Genomic DNA, 26,161 nt, shown 5'->3' with positions numbered 1-26,161 from the left:
GCAATACAAGATTTAGATAATAATTTAAAACCGCTATAAATAGAGAAAACCTTACGAGACAAAACTGTTAAAAATGTTGAGCTCTCCCAATTTTTCATTTACGTGAAAACTGTTGAAGGAGTTATTGGCCTTAAATGACGATTTTTTACCATTGTTAGTTACTTTAATACGCAAAAATTATCAACAAGACAAGATCTATAAATAATTCATCAAAGCTTAATAAATAGTTATCAAAGGTATCTTATCTTAATTTGTCAGACTCTATTAAAGTTATTGTCCTTTAGTGCCGATTTGTATCATTTTTGTGTTATTGTCTTATATCTGAAATCTATAATAGAAAGATGGAAAATTAGATGTTAAGCAAACATTTTCAGCATAAAATATATAAAGAAGTTATATTGTTTAAAGAGTCTCAAACTCCTGTTTGGAATAACTGCTCTTAAATGACGATTTATTTGACTAATCTTTTGCGTTTTTTCTATCATTATTAAATAAACTTTAAATAGCACAACCATGACAATAAAAAAAAAGATGTGCTATGATTGCCCATGAGATAACTCCAAAAGAGACCAAATGACACAGATATTAACAACTACAGGTCACCGTACGGCCTTCAATAATAAGCAAAGCCCATACCCACAGTCAGCTATAAAAGTCTCCTAAATGACTAATGTAAAACAATAAAAACGAGAAAACTAACGACCTTATTTATGTGAAAAACAATGACCAAAAAATAAATATGTAACACATCAACAAACGACAACCACTGAATTACAGGGTCCTGACTTTGGACAAGCCCTTACATACAGAATGTAACGGGGTTAAGCATGTTAGCAGATTGTTGAAACATTTTTGTAACAAAAAATCTAATTTTATCTCTTATTTAAATGTATTAAAATTTGTTTCTTAATCTTACCAATACAATACCATCGTGCATCATTTATTTTGTTAATGAGCAGATTTATTACTTTGACCATTGTTGACCATATTTATTCAATTTTGACACAAATTAACTGAGTAGATTTTACAAATTACAAATGTCATTGTGTGTAGTTTTCTTATCAAACCACGACCTTTTTCATTTATATTTATACCAACAACTCCACCTTAACCCTGCATTACAATTATTAGTATTTGCATATTTTAAAGAAACTTAATCGAACTATTTCATCGTGTACTTCTTTTCCTCACATTTTTGTGTTACTATTTTCCTCAGCAAATTCATGGGCTTGCTATAAATTTATTTGAGCGGTTTCCATTTTGTATCTGCAACTTTCCCTTACCCCTTTATAAGAGTTTATTGAAACTTTTGCAGAATCGTTTTGGTATATGATATAATTGGTTGCATCCTTTGTTAGTTTTTCACTCTACTTTTTGTCTAATTTTTAGCTCACCTGGCCCCAAGGGCCAAGTGAGTTTTTCTTATCACTTGGCGTCCGTCGTCCGTCGTCGTCCGTCGTCGTTAACTTTTACAAAAATCTTCTCCTCTGAAAGTATTGGGCCAAATTAAACCAAATTTGACCACAATCATCATTGGGGTATCTAGTTTAAAAAATGTGTCTGTTAATCTGGCCAATCAGCCAAGATGGCCGCCATGGGGTAAACTGCAGTTTTTGGCTTATAACTCAAAAACCAAAGCATTTAGAGCAAATCTGACTGGTAAAAATTGTTTATCAGGTCAAGATCTATCTGCCCTGAAATTTTCAGATGAATCGGACAACCCGTTGTTGGGTTGCTGCCCCTTAATTGGTAATTTTAAGGAAATTTTGCTGTTTTTGGTTATTATCTTCAATATTATTATAGATAGAGATAAACTGTAAACAGCAATAATGTTCAGTAAAGTGAGATTTACAAATAAGTCAACATGACCTAAATGGTCAGTTGACCCCTTTAGGAGTTATTGCCCTTTATAGTAAATTTTTAACCATTTTTCGTAAATCTTAGTAATCTTTTACAAAAATCTTCTCCTCTAAAACTACTGGGCCAAATTAAACCAAACTTGGCCACAATCATCATTGGGGTATGTAGTTTAAAAAATGTGTCCGGTGACCCGGCCAACCAATCAAGATGGCCGCCACGGCTAAAAATAGAAGATAGGGGTAAAATGCAGATTTTGGCTAATAACTCAAAAACCAAAGCATTTAGACCAAATTGATGGGGTTAAATTGTTAATCAGGTCATGATCTATCTGCCCTGAAATTTTCCCGTTGTTGGGTTGCTGCCCCTGAATTGGTAATTTTAAAGAAATTTTGCTGTTTTTGGTTATTATCTTGAATGTTATTATAGATAGAGATAAACTGTAAACAGCAATAATGTACAGCAAAGTAAGACCTAAAAATAAGTCAACATGACCAAAATGGTCAATTGACCCCTAAGGAGTTATTGTCCTTTAGAGTCAATTTTTAACAATTTTCATAAAATTTGTAAATTTTTACTAATATTTTCCACTGAAACTACTGGGCCAAGTTCATTATAGATAGAGATAATTGTAAGCAACAAGAATGTTCAGTAAAGTAAGATGTACAAACACATCACATCACCAAAACACAATTTTGTCATGAATCGATCTGCTTCCTTCGTTTAATATTCACATAGACCAAGGTGAACGACACAGGCTCTTTAGAGCCTCCAGTTACTTTCTACATCTGTTTTGGTGGCATTTTTGTTATTCTATTTGTATGTATGTGATTTATGTTTTCACAGTTTTGTTGAATGGTTCCAAATTATTTTAACATTAGCCTCTTTTGTCTGTTTATATTGCCTACATATATTTGTCAATAAAACGAAACTATGAACAGCTGGCATACACATCGGGGTTTAGCTAGCCAAAGAAAAATGTTTAATCCACCTTTTTCTTAGGAAATACATATACCACGTCAAGAATATAGGTCTTTTTTCCACTTGGTCATTTGATTTATAGGCGCACCTGAGATCACCCCTAGTTTTTGGTGGGGTTCGTGTTGCTTATTCTTGTGTTTCTGTTTGTCTTTTTCATTTTTAGCCATGGCGAAGTCAGTTTATTTCGCTTTATGAGATTGACTGTTCCTCCGGTAACTTTCGTCCCTCTTTTACATTCGTTGATTAGTATATTCACCAATTTGAGGTGACATAATTGCGTTCTGTTGTTTGGTTTGTTCGTTTTCAGCTCGTTTATTGATAACGTTTTCTTTAATGAGATTATAAAAAAAAATTACTGGTGTAGACAGAGCAGTTGAAGAAACCTTTGTAGAAAAACGAAAACTTCGTGTATTGTCATTTAAAACCTGAACATAAGGTTAAAATCTTGTCGTTGGTCCTCATGGGGTACCCCAGATTGCTTCGGCAGAAAAAAAAATGCACTATGATAAAGTCAAGGCCAATGAGAGAGGTGTTCAGCATATAAAATAAAAAAGATAAACATACAATGTTGCTCAATTATTTTCTGTGTGATTATATCATTAATAATTCTTTTAACTTGTTGTATTGTACTGTCCCCAAAACTGTTACTGTGAAAACATAGCTATTATTATGTTAAAGACGAACCACACAGTATCAAAGTTGGAACACACGTTCACATTACATGGCATTACTTAAAAAATTATTGTTTTACTAGTTTTTTGCAGATCTTTTATTCCAATACTTTTTTGTAACAATCTTTTTCGTTGGCTAAAAGTCACCGTCAAATCCACAGTTGACTAGTCGTAACTTAGAAGTTTCCCGCAATTTTGAATTCATTGGATCAACAAATGTCAATTACTACAATATTATCGAAAATAAAACATCAACTACCTAATAATCGCCGTTTTGATGGGATTTTATCCAAATATGAATCGTAGACGTAACGAAATTACCTTAATTGTAAGTTTTCATTTGTATGACGTGATGTTGAGAAATTCGCCAAAATCATTCAATAAGGTTTCGCGGAATTTTATTTTTATTTCAAATTAATACCTTTTTTTTTTTAAAAACTAACGTATTATTTCTTTTTGTTATGCATTAGAATCGGAATAACAGTACTTTTTATTTGATGGTGGCAACTCTTCAACTACAGTACTAGTGCAGTTATTCCTTAATTCTAGATGCTGAATTGAATTTTTAAAGATTAGGGTATCTTTATATATACTAAATCGTACTGGTAAAAGCTATCCGAAAAACTGTGCCACTCGCACTTAAATAAGTATGAAACGTATTCAAGGATTGCTGTTGGCTGATCATCAGTCATTGAGAGTATGTTTTCAAAACAACATATGACTCACATATTGATACTGTTCTGGAGATGATAAATGAAACTAACCTTTCACTATGTTAACAGTTCTAACGGTGTCAACTAAGGCCTTCTCCACTAAACAATTTTGAAACAATAAATAACTTTAAGTTTTAAAAGTAATTCTATCAATGTTGATATCCAAAATAAGAGGAAATTAACTGATTTGCATATTTCTAAATTCTTTTTTGGCGCGAACCTAATTTTTTTTATAAAACAACTTATCGATCAAACGAATGACAAATCTCTTTTTTCTAAATGACAAATCTCTTTTTTCTAAATGACATAGATTTGAATATTAACAATAGACTTCATTATTTAACAAACACAAAATTGAAAATGATTTGAATATGAATTGATTCATGGTGCTATGTGGCACCGTTAAAGTCCACAATTCCTCTAAAGTCCACAACACCGCTAAAGTCCACAACAATTTTCCGTTAAAGTCCACAACGCCGTTAAAGTCCACAAACTTTCCGCTAAAGTCCACAAAATGACCTCCGCTAAAGTCCACAAGAAAACACCGTTAAAGTCCACAACAAGAAGTTCCGCTAAAGTCCACAAAAAAGCACCGTTAAAGTCCAAACATTTTTTTTTTATTTTCAAAAGATCAATTTCTGTTTTTTACATGGTCTTTTTTTCTTAGAAAGTATATCTTGTCAGCATAAATTATATTTTTGGTAAATGAAAAGATAATAGTATTTGCTTTATCACCATAAATGTGATCTTTGTGTTGCGATTTTCTATCAATCAAACAGACAACATTTCTGAAAAGTTATCTAGCTGTTATACTCTTTTTATTCTTTAGTAAACATTTGTTCATCCACAAGAAACTCCAACATAGCGTTCCCTTTATGTATATGCTGGAGACATAATTAGGAGCCTATATTTGACATTTAAATTTCCTTTGCAAATATCTATAAAGCTAGGTTCACACTGCCGCACAGATCAACTCGATGATCCCGATTGTCCAAATTTCCACGACCAAACTCAACCAAATTCTTGATCGGGCCTGTTTACGATTTCTACCTGACCGCCATCCGACTTTCCACGACTTTAACTCGACCATTCGCGACTCCTTAATGACTCCATCACGACTTCATCTCGACAAAAAATTAATACTATTCTATAATTCCGATCAATTCACGACCTTTACACGATCTTTAATCGACTATCAAGACCAAATCAACTATTCACGATCTCAGCCTGATCTCGACCAGACCAAATCGACCAGATCGTATATGGGTCGTAGGGATAAACGGGATTTGGCCGGGTATGCATAATTTTAGTATAAAAACGTCCGAAATTTTTATCCCCCTCCGCTTCGGGGTGGGCATTAAGTGTAACCCTTGCCCGTACGTACGTCCCAACAATATTAGTTTCCGTTCTCTAATTTTATTTTGCCTCAACCAAATTTTATGAAACGCCGTATACACAATGCTTATTACCATAAAACACGGATCTAATACGAATTTGGGTGGCCGTTCTTCTGTAACAATACTTTATAATGTTATATATACTAGCTGGACACATTCTCCGTTTATTTGGTTATATTCAGTAGAAAATCCGAGTAAAATCATACATTTATAAAACATCTACATAGAAATAAGGCAGTTGGATATGTGGGCAAGGTGGTAAGAGCTCAGAGAGAGACAGGTAAATAGTAATGACGGAGATTGGAAGAGTGCATAGAAGAAGGTGTAGACAGAAACGGGCGCCGAGAAATCTAGGTGAAGCAGTGGCTGACATGATGACCACTATGTGTGGGCAGTATGCGAGACTTGCACTCACTCAACAAAGAGGAATCCGATGCTTATAAAAACTTTCTTATATAGTTGACACTGATATGTAATGATAGTTTCATTGCTTTTTTTTAGAAATGACACCACAAAATGAGATTTGTCTATCATGGATTAGCACTTATGATAGACAGCAATATACATAAACTTTACACCCCCTTGTCCTTGCTATCTTACATATAAAGCGTACCGTTTGTGTCACATATTGTGCATACGTATGTAATCGGTATTTTTCATAGATTTGATATCCAGTAGTTAAAGGGTTAAAGCTAAATATTTCTTTTTCTTTTTGCTGTATGGCAACAACCTGCATGTATTTTCTAAACAATATTGCAAAAGAGGGCAAAGATGTCACATATTTCCCCAAAATTTTATCAAAAGCAGAATTTCAATCCCCTGGAGTGATACCTTTTCTGAAACTGTTTACAACTTTACATATATCTATCAAGAGATCAAAAGTGCATTTCTTTCTAACCAAAGTTTGGTAAACGTTGTGTGCCGTTTAATGCATCGTTTAATCAGAGTTTGCTTACCCTGTTTGAACCGTCAACAACGCATGCACATTTAGTTGTTATTTGAACTTATTACGCGGGGAAAGTAGCCTCCGTAGAAATAGACACAGAGGACATCGACCCTCTATGCATATTTAATTTTATTGGCAATTCTTCATCTTAATCAGATGACTGATATGATGGTCAGAAGTATTTGTCACCTACAATTTGTTGATATATATATCATGAAAATCTACGTTTTTTTTTTCATAACAAATATTTAGGGACTATTTCATGTAAGATTTTAATAAAAATTAGTACCAATAGAAGCAAAACTCTCATAACTTTATTTGGTAATATATTTATTTTGAAGCGTTAATTATCAATTTCTGGTGACATAACAAAAAGTTTATATTTTATCCAAAAATTTGATTTGCACCAGGAAAAAAACAAAACTTACCGAAGAAAAGTATGACCAAATAAACAAATATATATTCAGACAATTCAAATGGTTTGTGAAAATCCAACTGTAAATGCCGTCAAATGTATTTTGTTTTGTTTTTTGCATTCACTTGCCGATGTATTTGTGTGTTGAGAAATCCAGAACTAATATAAATATGTGTCTATGGACATTGGAGGGTGTGGATATAGGATAAAGGCAGGGTGATACTTTTTTTTAGTATTTTGAAAAAGCTAAATGGAAGACTAGTATGAAGTTCTAAGAAGAAACTTTTACGAATTATATAATATCAAAGAATGTTTCTGTTCATTTCAATACAATTTTATTGGTTACTGTAGAACATATTTAGCGTTATGTGATTTTATACATATTAATCTTGTGAGTAATTTTACATGTGATTAAAACACTTTACCAAGATAAACAACTAGTGTATGTATATATTTTTTAAGCCCCATTTTTGGGCATTGGTTTTCCCGTTTGAATGGTTTTATACTTGTAACTTTTGGGGACCTTTATAGCTTGCTGTTCGGTGTGAGCCAAGGTTCCGTGTCGAAGCCCGTTCCTTGACCTATAATGGTTTACTTTTATAAATTTTAACTTGGATGGAGAGTTGTCTCATTGGCACTCATACCACATCTTCCTATATAATCAAATCAGGTTTTATTGTGACATTTTGATAGAAACCCATTCAACGCATCCATTTCCGATACTAATCGATAAAAATGTTATTTAAAGCATAATAGATCTTTTTTTTATTATGGCCTCGCAACTAAGTTGTCGGTGCCATCTAATTTTACTCTTTGTCCGTCTTTCCGTAATTCCGTCTTTCCGTCTTTCCGTAATTCCGTCTTTCCGTAATTCCGTCTTTCCGTAATTCCGTCACTCCGTCATTCCGCAACAAACCAATATAAGTAGTTTTCTAAACGACTTCAGATATTACGCTGATTTTTGGTATGTGAGTTAACCATGATGAGTTACAGATCAAGTTTAAATTTCGTTCCGCTCCACTAATTTTTGCCGAAGTTACGAGCTTTGGACTTTGAGAAATTGTTGAAAATCACAGTTATACGGACTTTTTTTCTAAACGCCTTCAGATATGGGGCTGATTTTTGGTATGTAAGTTATCTATGATAAGTTACAGATCAACTTTACGTTTCGTTCGGCTCCACTAATTTTTGCCGAAATTACTGGCTTTGGACTTCGAGAAATTGTTGAAAATCACAGTTATACGGACTTTTTTTCCAAACGCTTTCAGATATTGGGCTGATTTTTGGTATGTGAGTTAACCATGATGAGTTACAGATCAAGTTTAAGTTTCGTTCTGCTCCATGATGAGTTATAGGTCAAACTCCACAAATTTTCGCTGAAATTACGGGCTTTGGACTTTGATAAATTATTGAAAATCACAGTTATGCGGATTTTTTCTCTATTCCCCTCCAGATTTTGAGCTGATTTTTGATATGTGAGGCTACCATCATGTTTGTGTCCACATGTGTTTATATTGAAATTGCAGATTTTTCAACTTTTTGGGACGGGGCCATTCGAGTTGCTTTGACACATCTAGTTTAGAATTTTTCATATCGGCTTCATTTTTCCGTTCTGAAAATCATAACACATTATTTTTTGTTGTTTTCTATAGCGAACACAGATATTTAAAATAACGTTATATATATTTAGTTAAAAGTTTTACGACAGGAGAACTTTGGGAATTCATAAACTTACTAGTTTTTTTGTTTAATGGTATAATCTAGATTGTTGCCTGAATGAATGCCGTGTAAATGTTATAGATTATGAGGCACCTTTGCTTTGTACATTAATTATGTCAAAAAGTTATTAAATGTTAAGGATAAGAAAAAAAAGTACTTGTAGAATGCAGTAATAATATAACTAACGAATTTACAAACTTTTTAAAAATGATGTCCAAATTGGCCATCATCATCAAAATACAAAGATCAAAATTAATGGAACAAAATCATATACAGATACTGTACTTCTTTCATGTATCAAACTGATGCTTTGTATTGTACTAACGGGATAAAAATAACGAATAATATGTTTTTAACAATAAAAAATGGTGTGGACTTTAACGGTGCTTTTTTGTGGACTTTAGCGGAACTTGCTATTGTGGACTTTAACGGCGTTTTCTTGTGGACTTTAGGGGAGGTCATTTTGTGGACTTTAGCGGAAAGTTTGTGGACTTTAGCGGCGTTGTGGACTTTAGCGGAAATTTGTTGTGGACTTTAGCGGTGTTGTGGACTTTAGAGGAATTGTGGACTTTAACGGTGCCACAGTGCTATTTTTATACAGAAAAAGTTGATTTCCAATAAAGAGAAAAAAACAATTGAAATTATTATTATAAGAACTTAAAGGTATTTTAAAGGTGTCACCTAATGTTTTTCAGAAGCAGATCTTCGATGTGGTGTCACGTTGATTTTTTACTCAGAAATTTTGGTTTATGTCATCGAATATACTACTAGAACCTTCTTTTCTCTTCGATTTTATCAATGAATTTTATTGAAAAGATGTGATCTCGATGTCAATGAATATGTTCAAATGCTAACTATAGGTTGACTAACATGTTCCATACAAAGTAACTTTAAAATGTAATTTATTGAGAGAAAAAAAAACAGTTTCAGTTTTGGCAAAGCATGTGGTGTTTGCATGCCAGTGAAAGAAGAAGGAAATTTTAGTAAATATTAACTTGCCTTTAATCACTAATTTTAAATTAAGCATAAATCTTAAACTGTACACCTTTACTTTCTTTAATTTTAAAAAATCCACACTATATTCCGTTCTGAATGTTTCAAAGGAAGATAATCTAATACATTGATTTTGCACCATTGATAGAAGATTTTGGTTATGATACAGAAGTTGATATATGGTTTTCAGCTCGATACATGAATGTTATCATTATATAATTCTTTTATTGTCCTCTGCTGGTTTTTTTTTTACTTGAATTAAAACATGCTGTAGATTCCTTGCATGATTGGTTAAAGACTAGTGCGATGAAAAAAGGAAAAAGAACACATCGTGTAAAAACCTTTCATTGCATCCAAAATGCTATATAGCGAAACTAAAATGGAAGTAAAAGATCGGTACTGTTTCACATATGCATAGTTACGGTATTGTATACGTGCACCATTTATTTCTCTGGGGATATTTATGCAATGCTAGGGTAAAAAAAGAATTTTAAAAGTTAATATTTGTCAATGTAATATCTCACTTATCATTCAGATAAACTTGATCTGTATTGCCTATAAAATATTTCATTTGTCTTTCAAAAGATTCAACTTAATGCCTGTCATATTATTTTATTTGATTACTTTAGCTATTGAATTTCAAAAAGGTAATCGTATTATACGTATACATGAATCAACACAAGAAATAATTGTTTCTAGTGCTCCCTGGATTATATTCAAAATTTTTTTATTTCCTATCTTAGTTAAATGCACCCCATCTTCTGCTAGGAACTTATGTGTAGCTTTTATGTCAGGATACCGAATGTAACAGCCTCCATGCTTTGTCATGTGGACACCAATGGAGCTGTTTAACCGACGTCTGCACTTCTCCATACAACTCCCATTGGTTGAATACATCCACTGCAATCTTGATAATACTTGCGACCAAATTAAATTCGTTTCAGGCAATTTATTTGATAACCATGACATAAATTTAACAAGCTGGTAATGTAATTAAGTAACCTAGTTTGATATTACCTATATCAATTCCCCCAATGTGCACTATAATATAGCTGGAAGGATCTTCAAATCTCAGCATTATTCTAATGCGATTTTTCATCTTAGAGAGAGTTAGTCCACCTGTTCCTTGCCTTCAAATATTTACTCCCAACCTATTCAAAGCCAAATTAGCTCCTCCCGGGCGTTGCCTTGATTCCACAAACGCATTCTTAATAATTGACGACCCAACAATCTAAACCCTTATAGGAGAATCTGAAACTAACAGCAATATACATTAACAATTAAACGGGAATTCGTATGTTACGCAAATATGCACCTGATTTCCAACGACCTAAACTTTTAATCTTTTCGTCAGATAACCCTTCAATGGCACAGGCTGTAGCCATACCTATTCTGAAAGAGTGAGACGACCAACGAGCATTATCAACACCTAAAGCATGTAGTGACTTTTTTGAGTATTGCAGAAAACTGGTATTTAGTCAATGGTTTATCGTAAAAATGACAAAATAGCGGTAAATTTGTACATCATTCATGTTTAAAGCATGATTTGAATAACATGTATTACTCATAGTTTGAACTGTCAACTCCCAAACCCTAAAAAGACCATGAAAGGCTAAGGAAAAACAGCCTTGAATAGCCTTACCTCGTATTCAGAACTGCAGATACAAGATAATATTGACAAAATACGACCCAATAACTCTCTTGAAATAGGCAGTCTAGTGTCCATCTGAGGCGACCTTGTACGCTTTATACCATCTCTCATTTTCCTTACGATATTTTTTTGTGTATAGTCTTCATAATCATTTAGCATGATAGTGCGGTGACAGAAGTGTAAAAAGTCGTCTAAATCGCGAGTTTAATCTCCCCAAATAACACACGGCTAAAAATTGTCTTAACTTAAAGACAAATATGTCTTCTTTAGTTTTTGCCCTGTCGTCAGAATTTCGTACAGTCACTTTTTTTCTAAAAAGTCGTTTTAATGACTGGTAGTATATTGGAGAGTTTAAACCCCCCTTTTTCAAAATGAAAAAAATGGGTATGTTTGCTTACATTTAATTGAAATAGTTTTTCCTGAAGCTATTTTTACATGTCAAAATATGCTATTCAGTATTTTATTTTCTTCTAATCTATAAATTTTGTGAAGTTCAGACTATTTAAAAATGAGGTAGTTTATGCAGTTTCAGTAAATATTGTTATGCGTTTACTTTACTACATTGGTTAGAGGTATAGGGGGAGGGTTGAGATCTCACAAACATGTTTAACCCCGCCGCACTTTTGCGCCTGTCCCAAGTCAGGAGCCTCTGGCCTTTGTTAGTCTTGTATTATTTTAATTTTAGTTTCTTGTGTACAATTTGGAAATTAGTATGGCTTTCATTATCACTGGACTAGTATATATTTGTTTAGGGGCCAGCTGAAGGACGCCTCCGGGTGCGGGATTTTCTCGCTACATTGAAGACCTGTTGGTGACCCTCTGCTGTTGTTTTTTATTTGGTCGGGTTGTTGTCTCTTTGACACATTCCCCATTTCCATTCTCAATTTTATTAATTGCAAATTCAAACTCAAACTTTAGTTTCTTCTTCATAGTAGTAATAAAAATAATCCCATAATATTTTAAGCATATAGTAGTTAATAAAACTAATAAGTGATAAAAATTTCGGAACCAAAATATGAAAAAAAACTTAAGAAATCAATGGAATAAGAATGGAGAAAAAATCTTCAATTTCAACACGGATCTCAATCACTTGCCTTCCGTCCCATTTTGTGTATTAGTCAATAATTTGCTCTCAAATGATATATGAAATTACTACCTTTTTCGCTATTATATTCACATATTTTAAATTAAAGTGCACTGATATATGCCATATACTTTGTTTGTATATGTTTATATTCTATGTTTTTTCGTTATAAAACATCAAATATACTTTGTCAGAAAGTCTTATTGTAAAATCAAAATAATGACGGATAGTTTCAGTAAATATTCCGTGATATGTCAAGTCCTTTGCAACTTGCTCGATTTAGTCCAAACAACAGACAAAATTCGTTAAAGTTTATGCAGTGAATAAAAAATATGCTAAAAAAACCTCGATTGAAATTTTAAGTCAATTTACCAGTTTAGGGAAGTCGACTTTTGTATCTGCATTGCATAAAAGATTGGATGAGGGGAACATCAAGATGTTTCATGCGATAGCTGTTAATTTGAAGAACTCTGTGCACAGGAAGTTTGACGACATACAATTATCTGACTGTTGTCCCTCAGTTTCGGGTAGTCAGTGTACACGTTCTAGAATGCAGTCGTTTATCTGGAGCGCTTGTATATTTTGTTGCAACAAAACATTTTAGAAAGATAAAAAATTACTCAAGTTTGAATCAGATGAGCGCATTAAAAATGTTTTATCCGTGTCAGATAAAGTTAATGTTGAAATAGTTTCCCGTCCATCTTTTAAAGTTCAAGCACTCTGTCATTTTGGTTGCATTACAAAATATTTGCTAAAAACGAAAAAACATAAATCCAAACCCGTGGAAGCAGATATTTCAGAACACGATACTGCTTTTACTAATTCTATTTTGGCTATTGACAACGATTTAATGGTCATTCCTCATGGCACCGTTACTTGATAAATATAGACCATTTCTTCAGGCTGATTCTAATTTAAAGTATTCTACATGAAAAATGCAGTCTAAACTCATTTATTTTTATAGAAATTCAGTTGTCAAACAACTTCAACAAGTTCAAGGCAAATATAACTTATTATTTAGTAGCAAATTAACTATTTTAGATGCCATATAAGCTTCTAGTCAATTGAAAACTGACCTCTAAATCTCAATGTCAACTGCAATAGACACAAATAACGGACAGATATTTAATTCCGCTGCAAGTTTACTTAGAAAAGACATCGAAACTCGAAAGAAGACTACCCAACTTTGGATGAATTGTTTCTTCCTTCTTAATTCGGTCAATGCCTTCGTATTTATTGCAATTCATTCTATGGTTACTCAATGAAACTGCATACAGCCAAGACTATTCTCAGGAAATGGCACCAGAGAAATTGTGGAAATGCTAAGCAATTGTTGAGGCAATCTTTTTTATTTTACTCCTTTTCATTTAGGATTGGCTTTACAAATGTACCATGAGTTTGGTTCAAAACACCTTGTTGAAACATTGAATGCCAATGGATTTTATGCTTCTTAAAATAAAGTGCGACGCTATCTAATGTGTTGCCAACCATGAAATTGAGCGAATTGAAGATAGTGTGTACTTCTCGTATGATGTTCCCCAGCATCTTTGCAGACAAGCATATGGATGTCATCACACCTTCCTAAACCCCCTTATAGATCTCTTTTAAATCTTGGATGAATTGATAGGGATGGTGTGAAGCTGGTAATTTTTAGGAACAAATGTCTTCGGACTTCCTACAATACCTTGTCTGTACTTTTAACGAAAAACTCAAAATAACGTGTTTGCTTTCAGCAGAACCTTTCATGTGCAGACCTGTGACCATGAGTGAAATGTGTAGAAATATTAAAACATGTCAAAATGTTAGAAATTATTATAAATTAAGGAATGTATCTCCCTCATGCAAAGCTCTGATTCATTTCACGGATTTGGCTATACTTTTTGGAACTTTTGGATTATAGCTCTTCATCTTTAATATAAGCTTTGGATTTCACATATTTTGGCCACGAGCATCACTGAAGAGACATGAATTGTCGAAATGCGCATCTGGTGCAGAAAAAATGGTACCGTTATTGTTATTGTGACAGTTGATGAAAATGAACATGATGGAGATAAGGGTTGATTTGGTATAAAGCTTGTTGCACTGGTACACACGAATCCAGTCCCGAGGTTAGGGGATTGTTGGCGTGCCCTTAAAAAAGTTAAACCCCGCCACTATCTGTATGTGTCAGTTTTAAGTAACGAGACGGTAATGCAGTGTTTGTCGTTTGTTTCTATATACTATATTGATTTCTTTATTATTTATTTTGTACATTAATCAGGCCGTTAGATTTTTGGTTTGTTTTACATTATTCGTTTCGGGAATTGAAGACTTTGCAGTATGACTTTTACTCATTGTTGAAACCCGTACGGGACCTATAATTGTTTTATGTCTCATTTGGTCTCATTTGCAATCATATCACATCTTCTTTTTTATAAGGAATACTTTTGAAGTCTGTGGTACGTTGCAAGGGAAAAAAGGGGGATATAGTTACAAAACCGAAAATGTAATAGATATTAACCAGAGTTAAATACACATCAAAAGATTATACTATGGTAGCAGTAATAATTGTGAAAAAAACAACAAAAAGCAACAAGTAGTCTATAAAAAACCTGAAGTATCCGCAAATTCAATTTGAGGTCATATTTGACTGTAGTGTTCTATGGCTTTGGTTTGATACCTCACCCAATATGATAGTTTAAAAAATAATTTTAAAGTATTGTCCTGCATGACACTTGATTTTTTACCTGAAATTGATATTTTTTAAGGTTTAGGTGCTCTTCACATTTTATAGGTTGAAAATTTGATTTTTGAAGTTTTGTTTATATAACGTCGTTTTATGATTTTTTTTTATAAAAAAATCTCAATGATTAAGGTTTATGTATAATAACAAACATTACTAAAGCCAAAACAGTATCATTTGTATTTAGGTAGAGTTTAGAAATAGAAAAAAATGTCAAAATTGAAACCCACCCAAATTTTCACAAATTTTTACATATAACCTTTGACCTCAATTTAAAAAAAATGTGACCAAATCAAGTCCTGACGACAGGCATATTATTATAGTACACGATTTCCTCTTTCCAATGATATATTATGTAGGTGTGTGTTCGGTGGGGAGATTAAATTCCAAAAAATCTGCCTTCATTCACCGCACTATGAACAATAAGATGCAATTAGAATAAGAAAATGATAAAACCAAAGCCAGTATTACACAAAGGGCAGGAACTTGATAATTTTAAATGACTCACATAACTACTATTTTGTATTTTAATGCAAACGAATTCCCGTTTTAAAGAATTCTAAAAATTACATTTAAAATATTTACTAGTAATCGGCAATATTTCAAATACTTCATTATTATTATTTCAGATCACACAGAAAATAATATTTCAGCTAAAACAGGTAAGGGAAAAAATGAACAACTCACAAAAAACACACTAACAACACAAGAATTATTCATTTGTGGAGACATTTAAAGTTTTCTCTACTATCATAAATACAATATAATGTCAATATCATGTTCGACTTTTCATTGTAGTGAATCTGAGGCTGTTCAATTTAAGTTACTATTGTTGAGTCTGTAATGTGAAATTCTCCAAGCAAGTATGACGTCAAAATTATATTCGTTTGCCGGAAAAAAAATCATTCATCTAATAAGTAAACGGTACTTATTGGAAGGAACTCAAATCCAAGATACCTTGAATTTCTACACTTGGTCAAAGACTATTGTTTGTATTTCGTCGTTTTTAATTTTTTTCCGACTTATTAATCTTTTTTGTTCTTTTGGCATCTCCGCCTCGTTTTATAATTTCACTTTAACCTAAACGACAGAAACAAATCTTGTGAGTATCGGGGCAACCAAAACATGTCAGAATTACTAATTCCCACACCGTAGAAAGAGTTCATGAAACATTTTCGTCGGAATTTTAAGTTATGTAGGAATTTGTACGTAGTAAATTGTTGTGCAATTTCGGTCATTCTCTCGCAATTTAAACTTCAATCCTTTCTTACTTTTTTTTAGTTTGTGAGTTACAATTGTAGCCGACCAAGTTAACAAATTTATAAATTTCATTTAAAATCCCATTTTGGTCAACACCGCTGATATTCATTGTAAAGTCTCATAGGACACTAAAAATTAAGTTGCCAACGACTATGATGTAATTGTGTTTCCTACAATCATGTCAATCTTAACTTTAATATACAGTCAACAGCTCAGTTGGGTATTCTGACAATAATCTGAGCACGTAAACACATAAAATACATATATATTCCAATTTCCAAAATCACCTTTTTTAAAAACAAACCTTGGGTATAACAAAAAATAACGATTATATATACATGTACAATGTATATTCTTATCCACAATCAATTTAAAATCAGAAGTAAAGTGAAGGAAGGCCATCTCAAAACTATTCAAGTAAATTATGAAAAAAGTAGGAAAGCTTATCCTCGTTAACTCTTTAGAGGGTTTTAGATGCAAAATATTATGGGAAGATAAAGTCTTACACACATGTAATAAAATGTTGTGTTAGTCAAACAGAATATGATCATGAACCTTAAAATTTGCATAATCGCATATTTGATTCTCAAAACGACTTTGCAACATCCGATCAAAGTATATATATGGTAAGGTTCTTCCTGTCTTAATGTGATCAGAAACATTTAAAAAAAAAGCCGGTTTGACGGTTCCCTTAACTAAGCAAGTATACTGGACTCAATTAATATTTCTGATAATTTGAAGTCAAACACCCACACTTACACACATAATAATCAGCTGTCTAACGTTGGTTTTTTTTAAGGATTAACAGGAATAATTGTCGGAGGGGTTCTAGGATTTATATTTGCTCTGGTAATCATTGTAGTATTTATCTACTGTTGCAGGTGAGTATCTTTAACTTGCTACATGTATCATGTGCATAAAACATTTTCAAAGATTTATAAATGAAAATGGTAAATTCTCGTTTGAATAACTATAATACAAGGTTTGTATTAAACAAAATCCATAGTCAATGAAACAGTGAAGGCAGTGACGTGGCGACATTGACAAGTTTCATTTATTTTTATCACAGTTTCCACCGTATTAACTGTTTCATTCAGATTTATTTTACATATACGTCCTATCCTTAGAATACGTCCATTAGTTGATTAGAACCCGTAATTTCATTTTGAATATACAAACCAATGAAAACATGATCTATTCAACTGAAACAAAAACGATGGAGAGAGTAAGCGAATCTATCTGCTATGTTTACCTTGCAGGTGAATTAAGACTAGAATCAAGTACAATGAGATTGATAAAGGATGCGATCAGAACTTGCAGCTCAAGATTCTGTTCTGATGTCTTATGCTCTAATACCGTATAAATAAACACAAACCCGTCACATTTGTCACCCGGTTTGTGATGAACATGTGACTATTTAAGACCTATGTAGTATTGATTTTAAAAGTTCTTTCTGTAGCTGGAGTTGTAAAAATAAGTAAGGGTCGTGTTTGCGATATTGAAACAGTACAATGGGAATCAAATCAACTCCAAACGGAATCCATATATATTTTACTGTTCTTCGTATCTTAGTGGTCCATTTTTTAACTATTAAGTTTTAAATATCCATGTAAAAAATAACACATATTGAATACTTTCAGGAAAAGGAACAAAAAAGAAAAAAAGAGAACTGGAGATGAAGAGAGAGAGAATGTATCAACTACAGCAAATTACCATAGAGAAAATGACATGCACGATACGGGAGAACAAGAGCGTGTCTCATTTACCATACCGACTACACCTGAAGCTGCAACTCAGTTGGACGGTGGTCAGTATTTTGTCTTAGATCCAGGTGCAACAGGATTCAATAGATCGAATACGAATTATTCAGAAAAAGACAGTGAGGCTCAATATGCATCGTCTTCTGACGGCGTTTATGACGTCACAAATGAAAGACGGCATATAGAAAATGATGAAACTAACATTTACTGTCATACAGTTGATGATGTATACGACACTTCAGCCCATGACAGGAGAGGGAAAGAACGCGACAATGCATATGATGATTGTGGTATACAAAATGATGGTTAACATTATCACATCTCACCGTACACGTTACCATTTAACTCATTAACGCAACAAGGCTTTTGTAATTTTGTACGTGAGACGTACGTTTCGTGTAGAAAAAAAATCATCAATCCTTTTTTTGTATATAAAAATTTTTATTTCGTAAAGTTCTAATAAGATATTTAAGTAATTTAAGAATAATCAAATAGTTGGTCTAATTATTTGAAAAATAGTGATATATATATAGAGAGCAAAAAGTAATTAAGACACCCGAAAGAAAAATATACATTTTGTATAAAGAAGATTGTAGAAAATGTCAGCTATGAATCTTTCCGAATCAAAACAAATAGCGAATGATAAAACTACATTATTATTCATTAAAGGGTTATAAAAGTATGTACATAATAAGCAATTTCATGAAATTATCCTTTAACTTCACGGTTCGCAATTTAGATGATATCCTCTCAAAATAAAACTGAACGATGAAAGAGGGAAGTTACGATTGCCAATTGTGAACTTTATATTTCTAAGTACAAACATTCCAGTAGTACTTGCATTTGTATGAAGTATATATCTCCCACCTGACATGATATACCAGAGCTTGCATTTTCATCATATGACTTTCTTGGGTAGAGTTTGATGCCTAAAATTTACCATGTAAACAAGCGTACCTTTGATATCTTTCACGTCTATTTTTTATGTGGTGAAAGTCCTATTTTGACGCAATCACGAGGTGGTTGACCGTTGTAGATTTTCTGTTTCACAGAATTTTTTAGAACATTTACATGTATTGTTTTCATATGTGTTCTTTTTCCAGGATATTTGCTATATCACTGAAATAAATATAGGAAGATGTGGTATGAGTGCCAATGAGACAACTCTCCATCAAAATTACAATTTATAAAAGTAAACCATTATAGGTCAATGTACGGTCTTCAACACGGAGCATTGGCTCACACCGAACAACAAGCTATAAAGGGCCCCAAAATGACTAGTGTAAAAACATTCAAACGGCAAAACCAACGGTCTAATCTATATAAAACAAGAATGTGTCCCAAGTAGACGGATGCCCCACTCGCACTATCATTTTCTATGTTCAGTTGACCGTGAAATTGGGGTAAAAACTCTAATTGGGCAATAAAATTAGAAAGATCATATCATAGGGAACATGTTTACTCAGTTTGAAGTTGATTAGACTTCAACTTCATCAAAAACTACCTTGACCAAAACCTATAGCCTGAAGCGGGACGAACGGACGAACGAACAAACCCACAGACCAGAAAACATAATGCCCCTCTACTATCGTAGGTTGGGCATAAAAACGAGAAACGAGAAACACGTATAAATTGCATAAACAAACGACAACTACTGTACTTCAGAAGTATGAAAGTTACATGCATCACGGGTTTTTTTTCTATTCGTATGCTGTCATGGTGCTCTAGTTGCTGAAAGACTAATATCTTATTATCATAAAAAAAACATTATCCTTTATAGATTTATGAAATTCAAAACTATGGGACTACAATGAACTGTTCATATCCTCTCCTTTACTTGGTTGCTGGTGTATATAAGCAATTAATTTATGAACTGTCTTTCAAGCACTATGTATGAATAAGAATTAAAATCATAATCCCCTGGAGACATATGCATTTTTTGTGATTAACAAATCATCATATCTCCCTAACACAATGGAAATAATGTATATTGTTATTTCGTCGGGTCCCTATGGTGGACCTAGATTTGCTATCCTAACCAGAGCAGCACTTTAGTGTATTATATTCACTCCCTTTTCACAATGATCACGCAAAGTTTGCCTATTTTGCCGGCGTCACACATTGGCGTATAGACCGGCGTGCACCAGACGTACAGAGAAAATTGACAAAGTCTGTATACGTTAGTTGTACGCCAGAGGAATGCTTAAGCAATCGTTAAACGCGCGATGCATCAGTTTGAAGTACGTCGAAATGCAAAGGTATACACTTGGCGAACGCTATAACTTCAGGAAATTTTATGCAGCATGAAAAAATTATCCAGCTCAAGCGTTTGCCAAGCGTATATCTGTACGCTACACGCACGTAATGATCGAGAGACAATTGAGAGCGAGATATATTGTGTGGTGACCTGACTATTGTCGAGGACTGTACGTATGCATCAAGATATTTGTTTCCGTTATTTCTGTCGTTAGGTTGCTGTTCCATTGACATATTATAACCCTCATCTGGTTCTCCTTCTATTTCATTCTTAATTTTCCGTGTACACTACTAGGTGAGAAAATATAAATATATAAACCTGTTAGCATCTATATAACATATTGTCAGGACACCGGTCTATTTTTTGAAGATGACACGTCTCCCTCTCGATGTCTTTTTGTTATTTGTATAGTTGGATTGCTGTCTCATTAACGTATACTTTACATCACCTTTTATTCATGCAGCTTATGACAGCAAAAAATATTATCATATCAGTCTGATAGTACACTGCTAGGTTTTTTTGTCTTTAGGTCAGTGGGTCCGAGACCACGATTGTCGTCCCTTGATTTTCTGATTTTCGTTGTTCTGAATATAGTCCCTAGTGTTGATAGTGGGTTACTTGCCATTAATTTTTATACCCCTTCCAAATTTATTTCTCCATGTTTAATGCCTCAAATTGCAAGTAGGGGGTGAAATTACACTGTAAAAAGATTTGGGTCCAGAATTTTAAAGGAAAGTAGTGATTTGGTCCGGGTGAAAAAGGTTGAAAATTAGCACTTCGGAAGCTGTCAAAAGATTTCAAGACGCCCTAAACATAAAATTGTCCATATTTTGAGTTAGAGCCGATGAAGTTTTCTATAATTTTGATATAATTTGTCCCAAAAGTAGTACAACACACTGTAAAAGTTTCTTTGAGAAACCGCCGATGGGGTCTTTTTAATTTTCATTTATGTTCTAAAAGAAATGCACTACGAAATAATTGTGGTCTCGGACCAAACGCAGTGGCAGTCATTTCATAACAAAACTATACGTTAAAGTAGGCCTTTAGTTTTCTCAATTAAACTGACTCCTTTTTTATTTATGTCTGGGCCTTTTTTTAGCCGACTATATATACGGTTTGGGTTTGTCTCATTGTTGAAGGCCGTACGATTGTCTATAATTACTTACATCGAATTCATTTGAACTTTGATGGATAGTTCTCTCATTAGCAGTCTTTATTTTTATAAATTTCCCGACTTGACTGCGCTGAAAAATTCAACATATCTTAATTTGCATATTACAACGCACTGGTTCATGAAAGTTGGGTTATATAAAAAAAAAAAAACAAAAAAAAAAACCAACCATGTACGTCTGTCCTGAATAACTGGGCAAATATGACCCCTATCAAAGTATCAAATAATAATTTATTATTCAAGAGAAACTGTCATCGAGGATTCTACAGTGATCCCAAGACCTGGCGCTTTCATTTGTCACAAAAATACCCCTCTTTTTGTTTACTTTTTGACGAAGTTACAGCTATGCGTAGGAACTATTTTGTTTAACTTAAGTACTACTTTCTTGTATGTTCATTTGTGACCGGGCCAGCATTTGTGCTTCAATACCTTCTTGGTGTCAAGCGAAAAATGAAAGATCTGAAACACACTCTATTTTAATTGGGAAATTAGCGCAGACAACCCTTCAAGCTTTATGTAAGTCTTATTAATTTACTGGATAAAAAAATTAAGTTGAGCGATAACTAAAAAAAGACTGTTATATGTTTTAAATTCAACGAAATTCAGAATCTTTTTGAAATGATTTTGTGACTCTAAAAAGAGCAGGTTTTTTTTTATATGCCATTGTCTTTGTTTTTTGTAATTTTCTGTCTGATGTAACCACTTCATTTGTTTCTTCGGCAGTGTTAACAGTTGATTATTTATCTTACACTGCAGTGTAGACCGATTTCTCAGATCTTCTCCGTGTATTTTTTTTCCATTAGACGATTTATAATATGGACTTCCTCTCTGCATGGTTTACTAAGTGGATTGTTACTCGACCTGTAGTTCCGTTACATCTGCCATACTGACGTGAACTTCCACTTACGACTTGTCAGTTTTTACCTTCGTGGAGTGGTTATGGCAGCGTGAGTCTGACTTTTAAAGACTTCATCGTTTACGATGAAATTAGGCTGGTTTCGTCTACTGTGACATAAAGTGTACATCTACTTAGATTGACGGTATTGCACAACCATTAACTTGCCTATTTTATGAAGACCTGCGCTGAAGAAATTCGCACGATAGTATTCCGTTTTTGTTTTTTTACTTTTCTAATGCAATTATATACATAATTAAATGATAAACACCACTCTTTGCTCGTGAAAAGTGGTGTAAATTTGTACTGACAATTTAACAAAGTAAAAACAGCGAACTTCATGCCGATCAGTAGTGTGCTGCTGTGTTGTTGTTTTATTGACGTACAACTTGTATCTTCCTTTATTCATATTCTATCATGTTTAGCTTGTTGTAGAAACTTAGGCCTGATGTGTACCAATTAATTGTTGAATGAGCGACTCCAGATTTATACCTATACATGTATGCAATAAAAGCAACAGTGTCTTGCAGTGACACAGGCCATACATTAGCAAGACCGATATTTTTCCTGAAACTGTTAAAAATATTTAAAGCCCTGGTGTACAACTTTGCTGTACTAGGAGCTACCGAATTGTTTGTTAAAAAAATCTACTTCAGTTCCGAAATGACTATGTGAAACTCCAAAGGAATGTCTGATGGAGTTTGATCTGCTTCCGGGGCCAATGTACGGAAACGGATCACCTGAAAACGACAGAGAATCTGCAATTGCATTACTTTCGCCTGGAATATGCAACGCTCGTACCTGAATATTTTTTTCTCATTAATAACAATACTAGAGGACGAATTAACTTCATTACGTACTTCGATTTTGATGTTCGCTTGTTAATTATCAAAACTAGCGCTTGGTTATCTATTCTTAATAAAATTGTCTTGTTGCTAAATTGAGGGGACCAAATTACAATGGCCAATAATATAGGCACCAGCTCTAAAAAAAGATATATCGGACATGAACTCTGTATCCCTCCACTCGACAGGCCATCGAAACTGAGTCCATTGCTTGTCAAAATAAGCCCCATAACCAAGAGAAGCACTATCAGTAAACAGCTCAAGCATATCACTTGATAACCAGAGACTTTCCGAAATGAAGCATTAGCCATTAAAAATTTCTAAAAACTCTAACCAGACTAAAGGATCAGATCTCAGCTCTTGATTAATTTTTTACATAATAATACGACTTTCCGTGTTTAAGGTTTGAAATTACATCATTAAACCTTCTAGTAAAATCCCTTGATGACGGAATTGCACGTGAGCAAAATGCCACTAGCCCAATGATTGACTCTAGTTCCTTCAATTTTATCTTTTTCCGACCAACCATGTATTGAATGCCAGACCTTAACTTAATGACCTTGTTTTCCGGAATTTTTACCAACATAAGTAAAGTATCAATTTCAAGACCAAGAAATGTCAAGGTTGTTGTAGGACCAACTGTTTTGTTGTCTGTCAATGGCACGCATAAATCCTTACAAACTTTCATAAAAGTGTCCATTAACAACTCACAATTATTATTTGACTCGTGTCCAGCAAATATAAAATCATCCAAATAATGATCCAAAGTGTCCAGACCCGACTTTGACTGAACAACACAGTGTAAAAAGGTCGAAAATCGTTCAAAAAGCTGACATGAGCTACTTAATCCTAAGGTTAGACATTTATTGATGTAAAACTTATCCTGAAATTTGATACCCATAAGATTAAAATGTGCAGGATTTAGGATTAAAAGCTTAAATGCTTGGCGAATATCGATTTTTCCGATTTTCGCACACTCTTAGAGAGCTGCAATCATATTTAAAACATTGTCAAATGATGAGTATTTAACACTACAATAATCTTCGGGTATAAAATCATTAATACTAACTCCACTTGGATAAGACAAATGAAATATGAGACGCCAACCATTATCTGGTTTCTGAACAAGTCCAATTGGAGAAATTCGCAGTGTTGATATAGGTTTTTTAGAAAATGGACCCAAAATCCTACAAAGTTTGACCTCGTCGTGCAACTTTGCTAATGTTTCGGACTTGTGTATTTCTGCAGACACCAATTTTTTTGCGGTAGTAGAAATACGTGGACCTTGGTATAGTATCCTAAATCCAAAAGAAAAACCCCCAAGCAGGACTGAGCATCCACCCTATTTGCATTATCACCAAGATACGTTTCTAATTCATTTATGTTTATTGGAGTCCACCCTTTATCCCATAGGTAGCGCAACAGTTTGGACTCTGAAAGTAATACAATCTTAATTCTATACAAAATTAACAATATGAACAATGTCATAAATTCTTACAAATCTCTTTAAGATAGAAACATAAAAAATATTGTGCCACAACTTTAATTGCATTCTGCTAAAGAATCACTTCATATATTGACCAGAATACGATTTCGTATTGGTGGGATACTGCACTGGGTTGCCACCACGTGCCTGAAATCTCGGTCTAAAATGATGCCTAGGTTGCTGAAATCTTGCATTTTCGCCTACCCTATTAGGAAAAACGTTTTGTATTAGGCACTGTATAAGTGTGTGCTGATCAGAACATCTTAAACAAGAATGAGTATAAGGACATGATTGATTCACGCATTTGCCCTGGTAATTGAATGCGCAACATTTAAAGCGCTCCGTGCTTACTGGCGCATTACTATTAGAAGACGGAGGATACATATAAAGCAGACATGGCTCAGGGTCAACAACAGCCCAAGAACCAGCTGGATACTGTGACATTCTGAGGCGGAATTGTTCGTCATACGATTTCCACCCTAGTGCGCACCGCTTAGCGCCTAACCGAATACTATATGCATGTACTATAGTAATTCTTGAAATACATGCGGGTGAGCAGTACAATATATACTTATATAAAATACATATGCGTCTGTCCAGGTATCTATGGAGTCATTTTTTTGTTGTTGCTGCCATGGTTGTATCAAAATTTCTCCCTGCGAAATAACTACTTTTTGTTTATCCCCTGCAGAGGCTTGTGAATTGACTAACAGTAAGGCCAGGTCAATATACTCTCCAGTAATAACTTTTTGTCTCAAGCTTACAGGGATATTTCTAGCAAGGTCATCTCTGGCCTTAATGCAAGGAGAAGAGGTTTGAAATACTGGACTATTACCTGAATGCGTAATGGGTTCAGTAGTGGTTGTGGGGACCGAAGCCATAGTCTGTATCTAGTGTATTGGTTGCCACTGTACTCTCTGTTGATCTGATATCATGGACATCTCCAACTTTTCGACGCAAGACACTTCTCTTAGCGGTCAGAGACACGCTATCTTCTCTTCCCTTGGGCGCCACCCTTTTTCTTTTAGAAGCTCTAAGCATTTTAAACTGGAAAAGACACACTATGTTAACTTATGTAAATATTTGATTATATATGTCAGATAATATATGATTTAAAACAATGTAAAAGAAACACAATAATTTGCAAAAACATCAAACATAGACTAAATTATATTGATTTTATCTGTATCAACTTATTTCTTGCTTGTAAAAGTGTCTCGCAGGCCCTGTTGTTATCAATTTTAATCTTCACGTTGACGCATCAACTAGGCGTGTGCCTTAAACCTTTAGAGATGAAACATGTAGACTCAAATGTACAAAAAATAACAAGTGTAAATG

The 26,161-nt window shown here is 33.7% G+C and overlaps 1 pseudogene; it reads left to right on the top strand.

Annotated features, from left to right (window-relative positions):
• Positions 1-18,479, top strand: part of LOC143046811 (uncharacterized) — a 79,492-nt pseudogene extending 61,013 nt beyond the window's left edge.
• The last annotated feature ends 7,682 nt before the right edge of the window (positions 18,480-26,161 follow it).

This window comes from Mytilus galloprovincialis, chromosome 9 (assembly GCF_965363235.1).
Source record: "Mytilus galloprovincialis chromosome 9, xbMytGall1.hap1.1, whole genome shotgun sequence".
Classification (NCBI taxonomy): domain Eukaryota; kingdom Metazoa; phylum Mollusca; class Bivalvia; order Mytilida; family Mytilidae; genus Mytilus; species Mytilus galloprovincialis.
The sequence above is the reverse complement of the archived record's forward strand: the minus strand, read 5'-3'. Positions and strand labels throughout refer to the sequence as shown.